Source organism: Mauremys reevesii, linkage group 8, assembly GCF_016161935.1.
Source record: "Mauremys reevesii isolate NIE-2019 linkage group 8, ASM1616193v1, whole genome shotgun sequence".
Taxonomy (NCBI): Eukaryota; Metazoa; Chordata; order Testudines; family Geoemydidae; genus Mauremys; species Mauremys reevesii.
Genome location: NC_052630.1, coordinates 49,137,919 through 49,157,598, shown reverse-complemented (window position 1 = coordinate 49,157,598; position 19,680 = coordinate 49,137,919). Strand labels below are relative to the sequence as shown.

The following is a 19,680-nucleotide window of genomic DNA, read 5'->3' as shown; positions in this document are numbered from 1 at the left end:
ACCCCCTTTAAATACAAAGGAACTCGGGAATAATTAACCATTTCATTACAAGAGCAATCACGTTTCTTGGATTGATGAAGCTGACCTTCCAATAAGAAAAAGAACTGTATGTTTTTTTCCCTTGGGCATAAAAGTAACCTAATAGTCAGAGTTCATGGGACATCATATATTTCTCTTTCAAATATAATGAGAGGGTAAGATTAAGTGAATACTAGGGATATGTTGATTTTTTGTTATGGACTAAACTGTTGCGGACTAAAGACGTTTTAATGAAAAAAATTAATTTGTTATCACAATTTACATGTCAACACTTAGGGTAATTATGAATGAGACAAATATACAATGCAACATGTTTGCTTAGTGCATTTCAGGGTTTTAACCTTTTCACTCCAAAACTGGAAATGCAGAAGAAAGTGCAACTACTACTATGGCAGAAGCAGATATGGGATTAAAAACTGTTTGGCCTGGAATGCTGATATGCTTTCTTTTACAGAACCAATGAGCTGGATTAAGTTACTCCTTTATTTATGTTTTATTTCACTGCTTAATTTAGTATTTGAGCTCAAATTAACTTGTTATGAAGATCAACAGGCTGGTGCCAAGCTGCTGGCAACCTCCAATAACCCAGTGTGCAGCTGGCTTGTGCAGCTGGGAAGTGGGTGGGGCCAGAATAATAGAATTATAGAAATATAGGGCTGGAATGGATGTCAGGAGGTCAACTAGTCCATCCCCCTGTGATGAGGCAGGACCAAGTAACCTAGAATACAGTGATGCAGCACATCTCCTGAAGAGCATTTGCCTGTGGGGCTTTTATGGAACCCATGTCTGATTTTCAATCTGTTCTCACATGGCAGAAGTCCGAAGGGAAGGTAGTGTTGGTACTGGCACCTCCTCTCCCCAGGAGGCATCACCACACTGACACAGATGCCTCTGTGGTCACAGAGCAATGCTCTTAACACCACCATCCACCACCCCAGAGGGTGAATCTGGCCGAACAGATTTAATGGAAATTCATTCAATATATTCGTCTCTGATTTGGGAGTGCATGGAGGTGAATACATGTGGTTTTACTCCTATATAAGGATGGGTTCTAGGAGGAATTAAAAAGGCGATATTGACAAAACATTCTCTACAGCTCATAGACTCATAGACTTTAAGGTCAGAAGGGACCATTATGATCATCTAGTCTGACCTCCTGCACAATGCAGGCCACAGAATCTCACCCACCCACTCCTGTAACAAACCCCTAACCTATGTCTGAGCTACTGAAGTCCTCAAATTGTGGTTTGAAGACCTCATATTCAGATGCATCAGGTATGTGTTAAAGAAGTCTGAGTTGCTCCTAAATAACATTTGAAAAATCTCAGGCCAAAATGGATAGTATCAAGAGAACCAGTCACTGTAACTCTGTTTCAAAATTCTGATATTAAAATGTTTCTAATCTGGTTTTTAGAATTTAGCTATTCATTAGAAGCTAATTTGAAGCTGTTCTGTAATTGTGTGTTCAGTTGAACTTTTTTCAAAGGTGCCATAAAGGGTAATTGAGGTTACAGATTCTAAAAGGGAATTACAATTCTATTTAAATTTTGGATTGGGTCGAGTTGAATGTTTGTTTGGTGGCTATGATTTGTGGGGCACAAATGACGGGGCCTGAGGAATAAGTTCTTCTTTTTGCTGACTATAACTATGTAGAGTAAAAGGTCTGTGGCATAGTCTTCAATTTGTAAGTCATGGAGGCCTGCTGAACATTTTGCAGGGATTGGTTTTGAATTAATTTAATAAACAATAATACACCTCTACCCCAATATAACGCTGTCCTTGGGAGCCAAAAATTTTTACCATGTTATAAATGAAACCGCATTATATTGAACTTGCTTTGATCCGCTGGAGTGCGCAGCCCCACCCCCACCGGAGCGTGCTTTACCGCGTTATATCCGAATTCGCATTATATCAGGTTCGTGATATCGGGGTAGAGGTGTAATTTGCACTTACATACCACTTCTCATAGCTTGGTAATCACAGCTGTGCCTCAGTTGTCTCATCAGTAAAATAGGGATAACTGAGGTTAAATCCACTCTGAAAAGTGACTATGTAAAAATGACATCTTCTTACTCACAAGATCTATCTGTTCCTTGTGTGTATTCAGAGTTAGAGCTGCTTGCTTTACTGACTAAAATAAGTTGTTAGTATTGTTTATTGCTGTTAGGGAGAAGTCAAGGAGAGAGAGCTGGATTCTATTTTGGCTTATCTATCATTAACAGAATTGCTAAATTTCAATTGCAAAATATTTGTTACTGTTCTGATAGCCAGAAAGAATCCTACTTGACTCTCACATTCCAGGGTGAAAAAAACATTTAACTTGTAATTCTGTAAGAGAGTAAGCCTTGGGCAGGCAACAGACACAGCTTTCTTAGTAACTATTCCTCATCTATGGAACTCACTTCTGAAAGAAATCAAAATGACCACAAACCCCAATGTCTTCATAGTAGAAGGCATAACTTACTTCTTCAACCTAGCCTTTTTCAATAGCCTCACCAAAATCACCTATTATAAAAACATCATAATAAAAAATTGAGTCCCTATAGTAAGGAAAAGGAAGGAAAACACTGAAATCTTCATGTCTATTTTTTAATATACAGTAGAACCCTGTTCATCCAACCCTCTATTAGCCAGCTCTCACAACCAGCAGACACAGGTCCAGAAGCGGGGATCTCCCCTATGGCCACTAGATGGCGCTGCGGACTCACACTTTCCCATTCCTTCAATTATCCAAATATTTGATAATCCGATTTTGCCCCAGTCCCAATTAGATCGGATAAACAGGGTTCTGCTGTATTGGTACTTCTTTCAGAGAACACAGTGATGGAAATAGTATAAGAATATAAATTAGATTCAACTGACTGGATTAAATAGGCAACTAAATTGGATAACAATAGATAACTGAGATTGTAAAAACACTATTAAGGGATTCAATATTTATTGTCACTTTTCAGAACAGAACAATGCCCTAAGGGCAAAATTTTCAACATGCACAACTGGGGATGGATTTTCAAAAGTGCTCAGCCCCCCCAGCAGTCCGCATTATGGCATTTTTTGCCAAATTTAAAAAAAAAAAAAAAAAAAGCTCAGCACCTAACTCCTAGTTCTTTAAAAAACGTGGCCCGTTATTTTGTTGACTAACTAGGAATTGAGCTCATTTGAAAATCTTGTCCCAATTGTGAGTTCTTCCCAACATGTGATTTGCCTAAATATATATGAATCATTTGCAAGGTAAGAAAAAGAACCCAGGATTCCAGATTTATGCCTAATCCACTAAACCACAGGCACCCAGTACAGGTTTTCTTTCTTCCCTGTAAGTGGAACATTACCCCAATTCGTCGTTCTGGGTTTTAATTTAATGGGTCATACTGAGGGATACATGTTTTGGTATAGTGAGTTTAAGAGGTATAGATGAATTCAGTCAGTGAATGAGTTTAACTTGCCTATATTTGATTTATATTCACTGCATGTGAAGGATCTCAGAGTGACAGTACAATGGACGCCATTCAAATCTGTATATTTCCCATTTCAAAAGTAATTGCTGTACCATAGTTTCTCTGTTTCAAAGTACAGGAAGATACTGCTGTGACTGTAAGTATGGTAAATGGAACAATGCATGTTGAGTTTTTAATTATACCAAATGCACTTGGCACACTCAAAGGACCTGCTCCTACCTCTTTAATGAAGTTTATATACCTCTCATCATAGCCTCAAGATGCATTTTACAATTACATTAAAAATACAATTATCAAATGGATTCCAAAGTTGAGAAAAGATCTTCCGATCAGCTGCCTTCAGTGTCTTTATATTATTGAGGGGTTGATATTACCAATGGTATTTTAAACCATAGTAACTTGTGCCAAAGGTTCGCAGTCCCTAAAGGCTACATTATCAGAATCAGCAGGGTGAGACCCACTATTAGAAATAACATTAGGGCAGGAGACTCTAGGAGCACATGAGGAATGATAATAGTGACCACAACAGCATTCACAAGTTATTAATATTCCCTTTATTAAAAACTTTACTACACAGATAATTAATGCCACAGTTACAGACACCTAAGTGAAGTGGAGGAATACCATAAGATGTCCAGCATCTATGTTTTCATACTCATATCCCCAAGGTTACCATAAGGACGGGAGAAATTTTCAACAAGTGGTCATCTGTGGAGGGTCTGCTGATGCATTCTTCCCCACTATTCAGTCCTTTTATTCTGTTACACTCATGCTCATAACCCATATACATATGCTTGAGGGTTCCACTCCTTTTCCCTTAACTGGACTTCCATACCTATAAAATCTGGGATGCCCCACTTTTCAGAGGCTATCCTCTTAGGACCCCTTATTTTCATTAGCATTTACAACAAGTCCCCATGGTAACCTGTGATTGCTGCAGTATTTCCCAAGATGTTACAATCGGGCATCATGTGGTACATTGTGGCATATTTTTCCAATCACCACCTATTAGCATATATTTTACAGTAATCTTGTAACTTCACAGGTACAGGGTTACTCTTGGGTTACGTTCTCATGGCCTAATGTGGCTAAGTTAAAACCTTACAGGCCTCAGCCTGGAGACCTTGTATTACGGCCTTACTTTGCTTTGCTTATATACTTATTCACTCATAAATGCTTGTCAGCCTTATACCCCTATAATACAATCCTACTTATTCCTATACCTCCAATTTAAATCTATTCATCACACATTGATTACATATGAATTAACCACAACAATAGTTAACACAATTAAATGACTGTATAAGGCGATTATCTACAAATATGAGTGCTGAAATGCAAGCATCCCAGTAAATCTCAAGTTTCAAGGTAAAGGATGTCGTAAACTAGGTGCCTACACTGGTATCTGAGAGGCTGGCAGTATTTCCCCATATTCAGAGTAAGAAATATAGCCTCATCCTCAAAAACAAAAACAAAAAAAAAAAAGCTGATCTTGTTGGACTGGTTAATATAACAGAGACAAGGTAGGTGAGGTAATGTGTTTTATTGGACCAATTTCTGTTGTGGAGAGAGACAAGTTTTCGAGCTTACACAGAGCTCTTTTTCAGGTCTGGGAAATTAACTCAGGGTATAACTCGGAGTTAGTTTCCCAGACCTGAAGAAGAACTCTGTGTAAGCTCGAAAGCTCGTCTCTCTCACCAATAAAATTTGGTCCAGTAAAAGATATTAACTCATCCACCTTCTCTCTCTAATATCCGGGGCCCAACATGGCTACAACAACAGTGCATACAACAATGGTTAATATAATGCAGGGGTTGGCAACCTTTCAGAAGTGGTGTGCCGAGTCTTTATTTATTCACTCTAATTTAAGGTTTCATGTGCCAGTAATACATTTTAACGTTTTTAGAAGGTGTCATTCTATAAGTCTATAATATATAACTAAACTATTGTTGTATGTAAAGTAAATAAGGTTTTTAAAATGTTTATGAAGCTTCATTTAAAATTAAATTAAAATGCAGAGCCCCCCGGACCAGTGGCCAGGACCCGGGCAGCGTGAGTGCCACTGGAAATCAGCTTGCGTGCCGCCTTCGGCACGCGTGCCATAGGTTGCCTACCCCTGATAGAATGTCATTTCTCCATTTGTAATATTTACTTAGGTTCTTTTTGAAATTGTGCTTTTGCTTTATGTACTGCCTGGAATGACTAGAATCTGCTCCTATCCACAAGCAGCAGATGGCAGTACATGTTAGGTAGGAATAATAGAAATGTACTGTACTCCTAGAAAAATTGTCCATAGGGAGACTAGCTAGAAAGTGGCTCAAAAGTGCTTTGAGTAAACATATGGAGACAGAGGTCAAAAGCAGCAGCGGCTCCAGGCACCAGCGCTCCAAGCACATGCCTGGGGCAGCAAGCTGCAGGGGGAGCCCTGCCCATCCCTGTGAGGGCGGCAGTCAGGCAGCCTTCAGTGGCTTGTCTGAGGGAGGTCCGCCGGTCCCGTGGATTCGATGGCAGGTACGCCGAATCCGTGGGACCGGCGGACCTCCCACAGGCAAGCCGCCGAAGGCAGCCTGCCTGCCGTGCTTGTGGCGGCAAAAAAGCTAGAGCCGTCCCTGGTCAAAAGCATATTGTGATAATGCACTACATGGTTCACAGCTGGGTGCTGAAGAAAATAAAGGAAAACCTATATAGTGCTCTACAAAAATAAAGAGAAAATATATACAGATTTTATATATATATTAGTAACAATAGAGTATCCACCAAAGGACAATGAATGCTCTTCTGCTCTCAGGGCCTTATCTGGGTCTGACCACAGACGGATATATTTGAAAGGCACTACATTTTTATAATGCTATCTCTGCCTCTACAAAGGCCTGATTCTGGCAAATTAGGAATTGGTTTAAATGGAATCTGTATTAGACCCTTATTCCAAGTATTACCAGCACTCCTACGGTACATAATTCAGTGGGAATTTAACAGGCATGCTCAGTAACTTAAAGACATTCTCACCAACTACTTTCTTGTACTTGGGAATTATTTGACTTCTAAATAACTCCTTTTTGTGGAAGAAAACCTGTCTAATGAATGTCAAATGATCACAGAGCAAGTAAGTTTAATACAGGGGAAACTAATAAAACTCACAGCCAGAGAAGGAAAGTGTGAGGCAAGTTAAATAGGGTGCTCACACCTCAATGGCAACTTTTTTCTTAGGCCTGGGCTGGGCTACACTTAGAAGTTTTGCCAGCATACCTATCTCAATTAGGAGCGGGGGAGGGAGGGAAAAATCACTTCCCTAATCAACATAGATATGCCCAGCAAAAGACAAGTGTAGACACAATGATACCATCAAAAATATTTTTGCTTGTATAGTTTTTTTTTTTTTTGGGGGGGGGGAGGGGGGGAGAGAGAGAGAGAACTGGTATAAAGCTAAACCAGCAAAGAACTCTTTAATCTGTCTCCCCTGTAGAAGGGCTTGCTGGTATATCTATCACGGTATAGCTGTTCTGATAAACACTTTATAGTGTACACGAGGCCTTAAACTCTGGCCAAAGCAACAGTCTTAGAAAACATTTAGAGGATTTTTATTAATGAACTACAAAAGAAAGTTAAAAAGTAAACCAAGATCAGAAATGTGTGCTCAATGTCATTCAACTATGGGGTGCATTCAGCACATTATAAAAAATATATATGTATACTCTTCATGTATGTTAGCAAGAGGCCCCTGAATGTGTTTTTTTTGAGCTTCACCAAATCAGGAAATTTTACTGTAGCAATGACCAGACTCTTGAGAATTAACGTAAATCCCAGTTTAATCTTTAGGTTTAAATTAATAATTAAAAAGAAAAAAGACAAAATGTAAAAATATACTACTTAAAAAAAATAATAAGGGAAATGTTCTCAGTCTCCCATGAGACTGCTCAATGATACAGCAAAGATTTCCAGCAGGATAGCACTGAAGCCATAAAAAGATGAATTCTGGGACATCAACGAAGTACTGAGATCCACCCAGTTGATTTAGAATCAAAGACTTTTTTAAAAGTTACTTTTTACATGTCTCTCTCCTCTCCACCATAATTCAGGGCATTCAGCACAGGACACAGAAATGTGCTAAATTTTCAGCCACATTGTGACGGGGTGTACTTACCCTGCATTGGTTCAGGAGTGATTCATTCTGTGGGCTGAGGAAGCTGGGCATGCTCCAGCTGAAACCAGAGTATAAAAGGGAGTAGCTCACTCAAGCAATTTAGTCTTCCTCTGTTTTTGTGAGCATTAGTTTGAAACTAGTTTTAAGCCTTTTATGATTCTAATCTAAAACATTTAAAACAAAAACTTTAAAGGTGCATTAAGCCATATACTACACCAATTGCTGAATTGTTTACATTTATTTCTGTTCCAGTACTGGAAAACTTCTCCCCCACCTTATGGGGCAAAGCAGTAACCATAACTACAGTTATGTTTAAAATAGGTCCAACTGTCTGATGTAAACCCAAGAAAGCAAGAAAATTCAGAGATAGCAAACTTGACTTAACTCCACTACCTTAATTGGGGGGAAGGGGGGCACGAATGAAAGCCACTGGCTGTATAATTCTAATCTCAAAATTGACAATATAAATATCTCTATATAAATATATGTATATAAACACACACCTTTTTATGTATCAGGTATGTAGTCCTGATACAAAGTCCTAGCATTTTAATATTTTAAGACACATTACACAGCTGTAGTGACTCTTTTTTTTTTAAAGGAATTTGTAATCTTCAATGATCTTTTAACACTGAGCAAAACTGATGGATTGACAGCCTTTTAGATGAAAGCCCTCTATTAGCCACATTACAGATACCAGGCCTATTCAATACTTTACCCTGTGAGACTGCAAAGAGCAGTGTCAATTAATGCCTGTGGTAATGGAAGGGATGTGATATGGAATCCTGTCAACTAGCAAATGGACTAACAATTCATTTCACCTGTTCTGAGAGTGAAATAACTAATTCTTTTACTCTTTTCTTTCAAACTAGTAAATAGTGGGTCTAGTGGATCTAGAGTACCATATTGGACATACAGGTTCAAATCCTACCCTTTAGTTCCCTAAGCATGAGTGCTGCTGATAACCTACCCAGCCCACCCTGGAATAAACTCTTAGGTCTATTAAGGACTAATGTTAATAGGCTCAGAAGAAAATCCCACCCAGTTATCACTAGATGCTATGAGGATGGTTGACATAAGAAAAGAAAATGCCTCCACAGGGTCTGAGAGATGTGGAAGAAGGACTGAAGAGAAAAAAAAGTGGCAAGGACATTTAGCCTAAAGTCTGATAATCTATACCAATGGTCCCCCAACTTTTTCTGTCACGCCCGCCCCTACCCATAATGGAAACTGTCCAAGTCCTCCCCCACCCCCAGGAGCCATGGACGACAGCAGGGCTGGAGCTGTGGTCAGGAGCCAAGGCCAGGACTGCAGCTAGGAGCAGGGCTGAGGCTGGGGCCCGAGCTGTGGCTGGGGGCGGGCCCAGAGCAAGCTGGAGGCAGAGTGGGGCTGGGTGGTGCTCCCTCCCTGCGCCCCATAGGGATGGGCCCAGGCCCCACTGTGCCCCCCTGAATGTTCCTTGGCGCATCCCACAGTTTGGGGACCACTGATCTACACCCTTTTTATTTAAAGCAAATAAAGTTGTTTTTGACTTACAGGAGTGAAGGAAAACAGAGTCCAACACATCTGTGCAACTGTTGCAATGGTATATTTTCATGCTGAAACTTTCTGCACAGAATTTTGATCTAAAGCTAGTTTTTAAGTCTAAACTGTTACAGCTCTAAAATAGGGTTTATTTTTAGAGAACCCTCTCTACCATTTAATAAGCTTTAGTAAACATGCATTATGGAAATGCTGACAGATGCTTAATTACAGTTTTGATAGACAATATAGCAAATTCTGAAAAGTTCCAGCATTTTTGTCAACAGAACCTTGCTAAGATAAAATACTGTACACTATTTCTTTAAATTCACATTTTACCCCACTGTAAATTTGGGGAGGAAGTGGATTTGTTCCAGATCCAATTCCTGAGGAAGTTTAACAGGTTAAAATATTAATCTGTTCTTTTTCAACTTGGCTTTGTTGATGGAATCACAGCAGAGTTTGACAACAACAGATAAAAAATAACAGGCTATTATGACTTCTAGTACTAGAGTCAGAACTAATGTGCCGAGTCTACCAGTCTTATAGTCTGAGCTATATCATTCTGCTTAGTGTTTCCCAGCACCTACATTCCCAGCAAGACACTGCACTGGAAAAATCAAACCTTCCATGCCCATGTGTATAATCCCTATGAGACTTTAACTATTTCATTATCAAACCTAGCACTTCTCAACAACCATAGTTATACAATATAGCTCCATAATTTAACTCTGAAGTCATGCCCGCTCACTAGATTTAAATAACATTTTCTAAGATTTATTTACAATCAAATATATCAGTCAATTATTTTATACAAATAATCTACCAAGGCTGATTCTGAACATTATTTTACACAAATTCTGAGCTGAATATTTATGGAAGGAGAATGGTCCAGGGTTATAATATAGGACAAGGATTCACAAGATCTGTTCTATTCCCAGCTCTACCATTATGTTGCTGTGTGACCTTGCAAAAGTTAGCTTCAACTCTCTGTGACTCAGATTTTCCAGTCTCTGAATACTATAATTACAATACACATAATTTACAAATAACAGATTGAATTCCCAGTAACTCATTTCTACTCAGTCCTCAGAAATGTTGATCCCAAAATGGCAGCTCGAAATCCAGACCATTTTTGTGACAACTGTCGCTTTCTGGTATGATTGATACTACCGAACATGCACCAAGGCCCACCAGATGTGTGCTAATATTTAATGTATACCCTTTAGAAGGAGAAAAATGTTATCCTTAAGCACTTCAACATCCTCAAAGTTTTGCACAAAAATGGCCTTCTGTAATGAAAAAACTGAACATAAGATTTCAAGTTATTATTAACGTTGTGACACAAACCAACAAGCACCTGGAAATTCAAAGTTAATAATGGAGTGACAGCTTTAGCATTGAACTTCCTGGCTTTTGACAATACTGCTTGTATCACGACTCCTTGTACTGAACATTTTCCTTTAAAAGAAAATGTCATGAAAGGTTATAAAAGGCATCTAATTTACTTGTCAGGATTTTTTTTTTTTTGCTCTCTAATAAATAGGTAGGTAGACTTGTGTAAACACATTTTTTTAAAATGCATATTTATGAAAAAATATGTAAAATGTTAATTCACCTGAGATCCAATACAATTATCTAAATATCTATTATACATACATACATGGACCAAGACTTCAGTGTTGTGAAAGAACTGAGTGTGTGGCAAAAGGTACTAAGAAAGATCACTCATAAGAAAGCAACTTGTCAAATAGAAACAAAAGAGTAAGGTAAGAGATCCTTGATCTATTAAATATGATCTTTAGTATTTCTAAGCCAATTTATGTACATCACAATAAGAAAGCCCTACACAGAAAATACAACATTTTTTAAAAAGGAAAAAGTACCAGTTCTCCTGGGATCTCCACAGTGATCAAGGAGGGATGGCAAGTTTGACTTTAATATGCAAACAATAGGGAAAAAAGTGTTGGGATAAGCCAATTTGAGTAAGTGTTTAAAGAAGGCGAGCAGTGAAGAATCAGGTTACTGGAGATAAAATGAGATTGAGGAATGTGAGTCTCAAGGATTGTCAACAATAAAGGGTGAGCCTATTTTACTTACTTTTATGAGAACTGCATTGAAAGGCGAGCACTTCTCGTTTCGGGTTGGGGCGATCTACCCAAAAGTAAGCTATTTAAGAATGTTATATTGAAATCTATTAGATGAGGAAAACCTTTAGTTCTCCTAACACTCTATTCCACTAAGTAGAACTCCACACTCCTTAAATCTAGGTTTAATTTAACCTAGATTTAATTCTTTGCTGCTCACCTTTCAACTATCAATATCCTGCAGACTGGTCCAGAGAGCCCCAACTTGATGACATTCTGGTTAAGCTCAAAAGCCATTTACTTCACAGGGTTTGTGGAAAAGGTTTAGGATATGGATATGTTTCTTTATGCATGAGTGTTGTTCTTGTATGAGGATATGTTCCTGTTACTTTGTTACAGTTTCTGATTGTTTAATTCTACTGAAGGGCTACATTTGCAACCCATAAGTGATTTTTTAATTCTGCTGTGTTGTATGATTAATTATTCAAAATGCCTAGAGCATTTTGTATGACTTATTTCTTACTATTGTTAAAATCTAAATAAATAAATAAATAAATAATCAGCAACAGTGACAAGTGTACCCCAACCCTAATCCTCTCTAGCCATCAGCAACAATAGCCTCTGCTCAAGTCCCTCAAGCTGTAAAATCCTCCCCATTCCAGACAGGGCTTTGACACCAAGGTGACAAATGAGGAATCCCTAGGAGGCATTAGTGCAGTGACATTGGAAATATGGAGCACCCTAGGCCTACATCACATCTTCAACAGTTGGGAGATGGGTAGAGGGGAAGCTGATGACTGGAGGTCACAGGGAGGATGTTGGGGGAGAGGGGATGCTCAAAAAAGGCAGTGTTTTGGATACACATCTAAGCCTTTGAACGCACATTCAAACCTAACCATTTGATATTCTCCCAACATTCACTGTGACCTTGCACGGCAAGTTCCAGACTGCTATGAATTTTAACAAGGAAGATATTATCTCCATCAAGCTATATATAAGGAAAAGATTAAAAGACCTTTGCTGTAGAGGCACAAACACCACTATAATGCTAGAAAAAGATATCCTGAACATCAGTTCATTATTTATCACTATATTACTGGTTTGCCATTTAGTTTCTTCTCTTTCCTATCCTCCATTACCCAAAATTCTTATTTCCCCCACATATTAAGGTTCGTTAGTGACCTCTTCCATGAGACTTTCAGTGGAAAGCAGCATACTTGCTCGTTATAAGATGCTGCAGTCACCAAAAATGCTTTTCCTTTCTGGAATGAGGATTTAAAATACCCCTTTGAATTATCAATGTTCTTCCCTCTCCCAGCACAGATAAAATCAAAACTGATAAACCCCATCTGAAATTAACCCTGTCTGGCACAAAGTGTTAATCAATTAGCACCATAATTAGCATCATTTTCATGGGGACCAGAGAATCTCATTGCCAATGACTAGCTCTGACCATCTATAAGCATTTTGTTACCTATTTTTCTTTCTTCAGACATTTTTTCCTGCATAAAAGAGTTACTTCGGATGTAAATATTTTGTCAACTACAGGCAGGATAGAGACACAGAGAAAGCACAGCCAGGAAGGAAGTTAAAAGCTATTCAAAATTCATCTGTATTTATGATAAAGACAAGCTAATGAAAAGGCTGGAAACCCATAAAAAAGCCACAACACAGCTCACTTCAAAAGGGTTTTTTTAGACGGACATTTTCCATTGTTAAATGCTGCACCTAGTTTTTTCCTTCCAGTTGCTGGAATTACAGATATGCTGAGAAATAAAGAAAAGAGCTATTTAATGCAGACAATGCTATGCTGCATAGCTCTTCTTGGAGGCTGCTTGGGGACATAGCTTTACAATATGACTGGAATCCTAAATTAAAGGCCTATTTCTTGTCTTTTCTTTCAAGCTCCATATGCCCTTAGCTTTTATTTTCCTTCTCTGTTGAGGGCCAGACACATTTTTGATTTAACCACAGACCAACCCTAATACTATTTTTGACCATTATCTCCTCCAACAAATTCTCAGGAGCCCAAGTATTTTTAGGCTGGATTCTTTCTGGAGGTCAGTGTTATTTTCTGGCTGTTCTGTACTGTTGCTTGGTTTTCTGCCTGAGCTCTGGTCTACACTACAGGGCTAGGTCGAATTTAGCCATGTTAGGTCGATTTTATAACGAATGTGTCTACACAAGTAACCCCGTTCTGTCAACTTAAAGGGCTCTTAAAATTGACTTCTGTACTCTTCCCCGGGGAGGGGAGTAATGCTAAAATCGACCTTGCTGGGTCGAATTAGGGGTAGTGCGGACGCAAACTGACGTTATTGGTCTCCGGGAGCTCTCTCAGAGTGCTCCAATGTGACCGCTCTGGACAGCAGTTTCAACTCCGATGCACTAGCCAGGTACACAGGAAAAGCCCCAGGAAGTTTTGAATTTCATTTCCTGTTTGGTCAGCATGGTGAGCTCAGCAGCACAGGTGACCATGCAGTCCCCCCAGAATCGCAAACGAGTTCCAGCATGGAGCGAACGAGAGACACTGGATCTGATCGCTGTATAGGGAGAAGAATCTGTGCAGGCAGAACTCCAATCAAAAAGAAGAAATGCTGATATATATGCCAAAATCGCAGAGGGCATGATGGGCAGAGGCTACAACAGGGACACACAGCAGTGCCGCGTGAAAGTCAAGGAGCTCAGGAAAGCCTACCAAAAGACAAAGGAGGCAAACGGTCGCTCTGGGTCAGAGACTCATACATGCTGCTTCTATGATCAGCTGCATGGCATTCTGGGGAAGTGGGGGGGGGCTACCACTACCCCACCACTGTCCGTGGACACCTGCAAGGCGGGAGTCTCACACAAGGAGGATTTTGTGGATGAGGAGCAGGAGGCAAGCGTTGAATCCATTCTCCCTGGCAGCCAGGACCTTTTCATCACCCTGGAGCCAATGCCCTCCCAAGGGGGGTACCCCCAACCCTGAAGGCAAAAAAGGCACCTCTGGTGAGTGCACATTTGTAATTACAGTACAGGGTTTAAAAGCAATAGTGTTCAATGTCTGATTCACCCTGAAGACTTGGGATGCATTCGCAGCCAGTACAGCTGCTGGAAAAGTCTGTTAACATGTCTGGGGATGGAGCAGAAATCCTCCAGGGACACCTCCATGAAGCTCCCCCGGAGGTACTTTGAAAGCCTTTGCCGAAGGTTTCTGGGGAGAGCTGCCTTAATTCATCCTCCACGGTAGAACACTTTACCACACCAAGCCAGTAGCAAGTAGTCTGGGATCATTGCAGCACAAAGCATGGCAGCAAATGGTCCTGGGTTTTGGTCGTATTCAAGCAACATTCGGTGTATATCTTTCTGTGTTAGCCTCAGGAGAGTGATATCATTCATGGTCACCTGGTTGAAACAGGGGAATTTTTGTAAAAGAACAGTAAAAGGACCCTATTCATACTGGGCTGTTTGCGCTTGGCTAAAAGAGATCATCCCTGAGAATAGCCACGGGGCGGGGGGGAGGGGTGAAGGGATCATCCGAAATAGCCACGTGGAGGGGTGGGGGAAGGTGTGTGCCTCACATCCACCCAAAAACCACAGCGCCTCCTTTTTAATGGCAAACCAACCAGCAATGCTTGCTATGGGAAAGGAGGGTGCTGCAGTTTGAAAACATTCCCAGATGTTATGAAGGCGTTAGAAGCCAAACCCGCATACCCTTTGGCTTACCATGGCTGCCAAGAAACTGAATTCTGTTCCTCAGCCGTGTGTGATGTGTCACCATACTGGAAGGCACTCAATATAAAAGGCAAAATGTGACCTTGTACCTAAAGCACATGCGCTGTCTGCTGCGAATTGCTTGATTCACTGTGAAAGAGTCTCCTTTTTGTTCTCAGAAATGTATCATCTTAAATTTTACTCTCCCTTTTTATTCCCCGCAGGTGCAAATGTTTCTATGCTCCCCCTACAATCTCCATCCCTGAGGTTATCGTAGATTAGAAGGTGAAAAAAAACGCACTCGCAATTACATGTTTTCCGAGCTCATGCAGTCCTCCCACACTGATCAGGCACAGCTGAATGCAGTGGCAGAGTCCAGGAAAGCATTAAGTGAGCATAATGAGAAGAGGCAGGATGCAATGCTGAGGCTAATGGGGGAGCAAACAGACAAGCTCAAGTGTCTGATGGAGCTGCAGGAAAGCCAACAAGAGCACAGACCGCTGCTGCATCCACTGTACAACCGACTGCCCTCCTCCCCAAGTTCCATATCCTCCTCACCCAGATGCCCAAGAACGTGGGGGAGGCTCCGGGCACCCAGCCACTCCACTCTAGAGGATGGCCCAAGCAACAGAAGGCTGTCATTCAAACAGTTTTGATTTGTAGTGTGGCTACAATAAGCAATGTGGCCTTGTCCTTCCCTCCTCCTCACCCGGGCTACCTTATCAATTATCTCCCTTTTTTTCAATTAATAAAGAAAGAATGCATGGTTTCAAAACAATAGTGACTTTATTTCCTTTGCCAGCTGTGATAAAGGGGGGAGGGTGGTTGGCTTACAGGGAATTAAAATCAACAAAGGGGGCAGGTTTGCATCAAAGAGAAACAGACAACTGTCACACCGTAGGCTGGCCAGTCATGAAACTGGTTTTCAAAGCGCCTCTATGCGCAGTGCGCATACCTGTGCTCTTCTAATCGCCCTGGTGTCTGGCTGTTCAAAATTGGCAGCCAGGCGATTTGCCTCAACCTCCCACCCCACCATAAACGTCTCCCCCTTACTCTCACAGATATTATGGAGCACACAGCAAGCAGTAATAACAATGGGAATATTGGTTGTGCTGAGGTCTAACCTAGTCAGCAAACAGCACCAGCGAGCTTTTAAATGTCTAAAGGCACATTCTACCACCATTCTGCACTTGCTCAGCCTACAGTTGAACTGCTCCTTACTACTGTCCAGGCTGCCTGTGTCTGGCTTCATGAGCCATGGGAACAAGGGGTAGGCTGGGTCTCCAAGGATAACTATTGGCATGTCAACATCTCCAACAGTAATTTTCTGGTCTGGAAAGTAAGTCCCTTCTTGCAGCTGCTCAAACAGCCCGGAGTTCCTAAAGATGCGAGCGTCATGCACCTTTCCTGGCCATCTCACGTTGATGTCGGTGAAACATCCCTTGTGATCCACCAGCGCTTGCAGCACCATTGAGAAGTACCACTGGCGGTTTATGTACTGGTTGCCAAGGTGGTCTGGTCCCAAGATAGGGATGTGAATTCCATCTATGGCCCCACCACAGTTAGGGAAACCCATTGTAGCAAAGCCATCCACTATGACCTGCACATTTCCCCAGAGTCACTACCCTTAGTAGCAGAACGTCAGTGATTGAATTGGCTACTTGATTCACACTAGATTCGGCCACTCCAAATTGATTCCCGACAAACCAGTAGCCATCAGGCGTTGCAAGCTTTCACAGGCCTATCGCCACTCACTTCTCAACTTTCAGGGCAGCTCTCATCTTGGTACTCCTGCGCTTCAGGGTGGGGGAAAGCAAATCACAGAGTTCCAGGAAAGTGGCCTTATGCATGCGGAAGTTTCGCAGCCCCTGGGAATCATCCCATACCTGCAACACTATGCGGTCCCACCAGTCTGTGGTTGTTTGCCGGGCCCAGAATTGGCATTCCACCGTATAAACCAACCTCACTGCTGCCATGCTGTCCCAATTGCCACATCCCATGCTTTCAGGAATGTCTGTGCCCATGTCCTCCTCACAATCGTCCTCATGCTGCTGTCTCTTAGCCAGGCTCTGCACATACTGCAGTATAATGTGCGAGGTGTTTACAATGCTTGCAACAGCAGCAGTGAGCTGAGTGGGCTCCATGCTTGCCGTGCTATGGCGTCTGCACGGGTAACCCAGGAAAAAAGGCGCAAAATGATTGTTTGCAGTTGGTTTCACAGAGTGAGGAAAGGAGGGGAGACTGACGACATGTACCCAAAACCACCTGTGACAATGGTTTTGCCCCATCAGGCATTGGGAGCTTAACCCAGAATTCCAATGGGCAGCGGAGACTGTGGAAACTGTGGGATAGCTTCTCCCAGTGCACCGCTCCGTGAATTGATGCTAGCCATGGTAGTGAGGACGCACTCCGCCAACTTAATGCACTTAGTGGGGACATACACAATCAACCGTATAAAATCGATTTCTAAAAATTGACTTCTATAAAATCAATCTAATTTTGTAGTGTAGACATACCCTGAGACATTTTCCTGTCGGGGATTGAGATTTCTACACGACTTCCTACTAGCCCTTCATTTCTTTAATATTTCTGATTATTGTTTAGCCATCATAAATTAGGCCCCTTTCATGTTAAAGGGTTTTCCTCCCTCAAATGCTAGGTTTACTTTTTCTAGCAGATTCCAATTTTTCCTCTTACACCGCTTTACTTATACTCCCAAAAGGAAAAAAAGGTTTTCATCTTTTTTAATGTGTGTTTTCACCAAACAAGGTGAGACAGAGGCTACCAGATATGACATCTGTATTTCAATGTTTCTAGAGCTGAGTTTTTAAAAAAAAATCTACATTTTCTTCAGCATTTATACTTTCTTATTGGGGTTAATACAATAAAGGGTGAAGTGTGGTTCTACTGTCAGATGGGCAATCACTGCTCTGATAAGCTGTGGATTCTTGTCTGCACTGTTTCTTACAATAACGGTGTCTGAGGGTATGTCTACACTACAAGACTATTTCGAATCAACTTAAGTCGAATTTGTGGAATCGACCTTATGAAGTCGAATTTGTACATCCACACTAAATACACTAATTCGACTGTGTGAGTCCACAGTAATGGGGCCAGCGTCAACTTTGGAAGCGGTGCACTGTGGGAAGCAATCCCACAGTTCCCGCAGTCCCCGCTGCCCATTGGAATGCTGGGTAGAGCCCCCAATGCCTGCTGGGGGAAAAATGTGTTGAGGGTGGTTTTGGGTAACTGTCATCATTGAACCGTCAATCACGCCCTCCCTCCCTCCCTGAAAGCGCCTGCGGGCAATCTGTTAGTGCACTTTTCTGCTCAGTGACAGCGCGGGCGCCGCAGCACTGCGAGCATGGAGCCCGCTGCAGTTATGGCCGTTGTCAACTCCTCGCACCTTATCGTCCACCTCTTCCACAGCCAGCTGCTGAGAAATAGGGCTACTTTTCAATGGTGCTGCGAGCACTGGTGGACCATGGGGGACGTTTTACCAACATCAACGTCGGGTGGCCAGGCAAAGTTCATGACATGCGTGTTTTCAGGAACTCTGGTCTGTTTAGACGCCTGCAGGAAGGTAGTTTCTTCCTGGACCACAAAATAACTCTTGGGGATGTGCAGATGCCTATAGTGATCCTCGGGTACCCAGCCTACCCACTAATGCCCTGGCTCGTGAAGCCCTATGCAGGCGCCTTGCACAGCGACAAGGAACTCTTCAAGTACCAGCGAGCAGCGTGACCTGTGACTGTTCAGTTTCTTTACAGAGAAGCTGAACCTGCCTCTGTTTCTTTACCAAGTTACTGTTGACTAGCATCTGCAGTTACATACCCCGTCCACCCCGCTTCCCCCACTTCCAACACACGTTTAAAAATAAAATACATGTTCCACTGTAACTTTACAAAGGTTTCTTTATTGATGACTTTGCGTTAAAGGGTTGAAATTGGGACGCAGACTGTGCTGGGTAGGGTGTGCGGTGATGTAAAGACCACCTCTAAACACGAGGAATGACAGGCTCCTGCTCCCAGAGCGGTCTGCAGTGCCGGACTGGTTGTTTCAATGGAGCCTGCCATCCCTCCTTTTTGGGACTCTGTGTGCGGGGGCTATGGGCCTTGTGGCGGGGGAGGACGGATACAGATTCCTCTGCTGCGTGGCTCTGTGGTCCAGGACAGGGACCGTTGCATGAGATCTGTAACCCCCCTCCCCCGCTACAAAGTCATGTACCCCCCCACCCACACAGAACCTGCAAACCACCTCCCATACCGAACAGGGTGCCTACTGACTGCACTGTGTGTGTGACCTGCTGCTGATCCTGCCCCCGTCTCTGCACCCTGCTAAAGGTGACTGTCCTATGCAAAACCCTACCCCCTTACCCACCCACCCACCCCTTCAAACACAGCGTTGTGTAAAAATGCATGACGGAAACAGTAATTAACAGCAAAGTATTTTTAATAATTAACCAGACAGTCAGGGGATGAAACTGGGATTGGGGCTTGGGTGAGTCAGGAAGGGAAGGAATTCTCAAAAATTAGGGTATGAGAGCTTTTGGGTACTTGAGCACTCTGCTGGGGTGCAGTGACAGTTTTCACGGCCCCTGGCGCCACTCCTTCTGGTTACTTTGGGTGACGGGAGGTATGGGACTTTGTTGCGGGGGAGGGCAGTTGCAGATACACTGCGGGGGGGCTCTGTCCTCCTGGCTGCGGTCCTGTGTGGCTGGTCAGAACATCCAAGCTCGGACTGCTGT

General features: G+C 42.1%; 1 protein-coding gene across 2 annotated transcripts in view; it reads right to left on the bottom strand.

Annotated features, from left to right (window-relative positions):
* RABGAP1L (RAB GTPase activating protein 1 like) overlaps positions 1-19,680 on the bottom strand; it is a 542,116-nt gene that overhangs the window by 149,168 nt on the left and 373,268 nt on the right. The window lies entirely within an intron of this gene.